This window comes from Littorina saxatilis, linkage group LG6 (assembly GCF_037325665.1).
Source record: "Littorina saxatilis isolate snail1 linkage group LG6, US_GU_Lsax_2.0, whole genome shotgun sequence".
Classification (NCBI taxonomy): Eukaryota; Metazoa; Mollusca; class Gastropoda; order Littorinimorpha; family Littorinidae; genus Littorina; species Littorina saxatilis.
Genome location: NC_090250.1, coordinates 35,197,125 through 35,202,124, shown reverse-complemented (window position 1 = coordinate 35,202,124; position 5,000 = coordinate 35,197,125).

Here is a 5,000-nt window from a genome sequence, read left to right as displayed (position 1 = left end):
AGTCCAGCAGTAGATAGGTTAAGCCTATTTTAACATACTGGAAACTGGTAATCTTCCAGTAGGTATTAATTTAGTTTTACTAAAGCCTGCTGGGACACAAGTAATGGGTTAGTGCATTTGTAAACAGGAATCGCTTGACAAGTGGCCCCCTTCATCCCCCCCTTCCTCGTCCTGATATGGCTCTGCGTAGTCGGCTGGACGTTAAGCAACAAATAAACAAACAAACAAACAAACAAACGGGTAATCAAGACGAGGGTGGTGGTGTATCTGTGTGTGTGAACAAGAACAAGAACAAGAACATATGTGTTTTTGTGAAAGTTGAGGCGGTACTGTGTGTGTGCGTGTGTGTGTGTGTGTGTGTGTGTGTGTGTGTCTGTGTGTGTGTCTGTCTGTGTGTCTGTGTGTGTCTGTGTGTGTCTGTCTGTCTGTCTGTATGTGTAGAGCGATTCAGAGAAAACACTGGACCGATCTTCATGAAACTTTACACGAGAGTTTCTGCAAATGATTTCTCCAGCTAAACACTTCTTTTTTTTATATAAATGTCTTCAATGACGTACGTCATATCCGTGTTTTTGTGAAAGTTGAGGCGGTACTGTCACGCCTTTATTTTTCGAGAAAATTGATTGAAATTTTGGTCAGGCAATCTTCGACAAACCCCGGACTACTGGATTGCATTTCAGCTTAATAATTAAGTAAAATCTTAACATTCTAATTAAAAGTAACATTTTAGTAATCGATCAAAAAATGATGTCATCTTATTCTTTATCATTTGCTGATTCCATAAACATATAGATATGTTCTGTTTGGGTTAAAAACAAGCTCAGAAAGTTGAAAAGAATAAGGAAAAGCACTCTTTCGTGTGAATGACTCGTACACGCGCTACAATCTTGTCGAGAATGCATCAAAACGATACATATGTTACTGTCGCCTGGCTCGGGTAATATTAGTTATGCAACAATACCACTCGCTTATCATCGACACATACGGCTGATTTTGTGATGAACAAATCAACGGAACATAAAAGGGAAAAAAGAGTAACATTTTAAGCTATGACAAACAATTCCAGTCGATTAATTTGGGATGTTACCAGTGTCGCCACCTTTCGGGGATAAATACGGACGCATACTTGAACGGGATAATGTAAACACATTCTGTACGAATAGACTTGCATCTAGGTTTTTAAGTTTCACAAGTGAGTGTATTTCAACACCTCTTACACACTAAACACGTTATAGACTTGCATCTAGGTTTTTAAGTTTCACAAGTGAGTGTATGTCAACACCTCTTACACACTGAACACGTTATAGACTTGCATCTAGGTTTTTAAGTTTCACAAGTGAGTGTATGTCAACACCTCTTACACACTGAACACGTTATAGACTTGCATCTAGGTTTTAAAGTTTCACAAGTGAGTGTATGTCAACACCTCTTACACACTGAACACGTTTTAGACTTGCATCTAGGTTTTAAAGTTTCACAAGTGAGTGTATGTCAACACATCTTACACACTGAACACGTTATAGACTTGCATCTAGGTTTTTAAGTTTCACAAATGAGTGTATGTCAACACCTCTTACACACTGAACACGTTATAGACTTGCATCTAGATGTTTAAGTTTCACAAGTGAGTATTTCAACACCTCTTACACACTGAACACGCAAGCCTGCTGTAAATTCACGGAGACGGCTTTGTCGGGAAAACATGTGGACACGTTCTTTTAAATGACCCATACGTTACCTATGGTTGACAAGAAAGTTTTCCAGAAACTGAGCAATGTATACATAACTAGAGGAATACCCGGCTTCGCCGGGGTGAATCGCGAGACAGAGACAGACAGCGTGGCGGTTCATCACAATCACCTCTGCAGGCGAAGTCCTGTCAAACAGGATTGAGAATTTTAGAGCTTATTTCTTAGCCCTATATTATCTGTTGTGGCTTCTCAAATGCCAGAATATACAGGCAGACAAAAGCCGCTAGACCCCATCACAAACAGAACTCTACAATCAACAGGTTTTTTCCCCCACACACACACACAAACACACACACAGAGAAGCCGTATATATATATATGCATATCTGTATCTATAAATATATAGAGATAGGTGAGAGTGTATTTTTCGCGTGGCTATAAATTGATTCGACCTTTTCACTTTGACAGTAAGAACAACTTACGGGTGCAAGGGAAGCGTTCTGGACAGCGCAGTGACATTCTAAAAATAGTCACTCTCAGAAACGGGAATTTGGGGTGAGACAGACAGCGTGGCGGTTCACCTCAATCACCTTTGAAAGGCGAAGTCCTGTCAAACGGGATTGAGAATTTTAGAGCTGATTTCTTAGCCCTATATTATCTACTGTGGCTTCTCACATGCCAGAACATACAGACAGACAAAAGCCGCTAGACCCCATCACAAACAGAACTCTATAATACATAGGTTTTTGCCTACACACACACACAAACACACACACACACAGAGAAGCCGTATATATATATGCATATCTGTATCTATAAATATATAGAGATAGGTGAGAGTGTATTTTTCGCGTGGCTATAAATTGATTCGACCTTTTCACTTTGACAGTAAGAACAACTTACGGGTGCAAGGGAAGCGTTCTGGACAGCGCAGTGACATTCTAAAAATAAATAGTAACTTACAACTGAACGGGAAAGCCACACGAAGGAAGGGAGATAAACGCCAAACACTGGAGAAGATAAGGAAGAGTTACTTATAATGGTGAAATGAACACAAAAACGAACATGAGTTTAGCGCTGCGCGCTGAGAGCACGTGTTGAAATATCTCATCGATGATATTGTGTCCGGGGTGTAGCTGAATACGGTGTCCAAATTTGAAAAAGAACCACCGAGAACTTTGGCGTTGTGATGTGGTGTAGCGGCTATGGTGTGTCGGTATGGGGGCCCGGGTAAGCTGAGGTGGAACCAAAATAGCTGAGGTGGAACCAAAATCGGTTCCGCGCTGCGCGCTGAGAGCACGTGTTGAAATATCTCATCGACCAGGTTGTGTCCAGGGTGTACCTGAATATGATCACCAAATTTGAAACAGATCCATCGAGAACCTTGGCCGCGCATCGCGCACAGACAGACAGACACACAGACAGACACTAGTCGTATATATATATAGAAGCAGGATGCGCATGTACCGTATACTACCTTGTATACGCCCAGTATCGAGTGCACACCCACCCCCTACTTTTGGTCCAATTCTGGGCACAGGGTACATTACCTGTTAAACGCCCACTCCCCAGTTTCGATCATTAGATTAATAGAGGGAAATTACACAGGTTATTCAGTCTGCTGGTGTTGCCTTTTGGAATTGTTAACAGACGATAAAGCAAGAAGATTTCTTTCGTGATTTGCTTGCAGAATTCCTTGTGTGAGCGTGTGTGTGTGTGTGTGTGTGTGTGTGTGTGTGTGTGTGTGTGTGTGTTAGTGTGTGTGTGTGTGTGTGTATGTGTTTGTGTGTGTGAGGGAGAGAGAGAGCGTGAGCGAGGAAATGTGTGTGCAATAACGCATCCTTTGAACACTTCCATGCCAAGTGACCAAAATATCCTTATTCTAGCAAAGAAACCACTCTCGTAAAGGGTATAGTACCTAGTAAACGCCCAACCCCAACTTTTGGTGTTTTTTTTTTTTTTGGGGGGGGGGGGAGGGTGGGCGTATACAAGGTAGTTTACGGTACCTACAGAATGTTATAAATGTAGCCTACGATCAGTCTGAATTAACGCATGATTTGAGCCTGACAGCATTTCTTCAGTCTTGGAATCGTTCAACTTCAGCTTGAAATCAACCATCCAATCCTTCACTGACTCAATGCACAGTTCGTTTTTACATTTAGTCAAGTTTTGACTAAATGTTTTAACGTAGAGGGGGGAATCGAGACGAGGGTCGTGGTGTATGTGCGTGCGTGTGTGTGTGCGTGTGTGTGTGTGTGTGTGTGTGTGTGTGTGTGTGTCTCTGTGTGTGTGTGTAGAGCGATTCAGACTAAACTACTGGACCGATCTTTATGAAATTTGACATGAGAGTTCCTGGGTATGAAATCCCCGAACGTTTTTTTCATTTTTTTGATAAATGTCTTTGATGACGTCATATCCGGCTTTTCGTGAAAGTTGAGGCGGCACTGTCACGCCCTCATTTTTTAACCAAATTGGTTGACATTTTGGTCAAGTAATCTTCGACGAAGCCCGGACTTCGGTATTGCATTTCAGCTTGGTGGCTTAAAAATTAATTAATGACTTTGGTCATTAAAAATCTGAAAATTGTAAACAAAAATACAAATTTATAAAACGATCCAAATTTACGTTCATCTTATTCTCCATCATTTTCTGATTCCAAAAACACATAAATATGTTATATTTGGATTAAAAACAAGCTCTGAAAATTAAATATATAAAAATTATTATCAAAATTAAATTGTCGAAATCAATTTAAAAACACTTTCATCTTATTCCTTGTCGGTTCCTGATTCCAAAAACATATAGATATGATATGTTTGGATTAAAAACACGCTCAGAAAGTTAAAACAAAGAGAGGTACAGAAAAGCGTGCTATCCTTCTTAGCGCAACTACTACCCCGCTCTTCTTGTCAATTTCACTGCCTTTGCCATGAGCGGTGGACTGACGACGATGCTACGAGTATACGGTCTTGCTGAAAAATGGCATTGCGTTCAGTTTCATTCTGTGAGTTCGACAGCTACTTGACTAAATGTTGTATTTTCGCCTTACGCGACTTGTTACATTTAGTCAAGTTTTGACTAAATGTTTTAACGTAGAGGGGTGAATCGTGACGAGGGTCGTGGTGTATGTGCGTGCGTGTGTGTGTGTGTGTGTGTGTGTGTGTGTGTGTGTGTGTGTGTGTACCCATGTTTCCACAGGTTTGGTTGCCTAAATCACCATAAGGCAACCATCCACACGTGGATGGCAACCTAAACTCTGGATGGCAACCTAATTGTGTGGATGGTCGCTTCATTTAACACCGTTAAATTG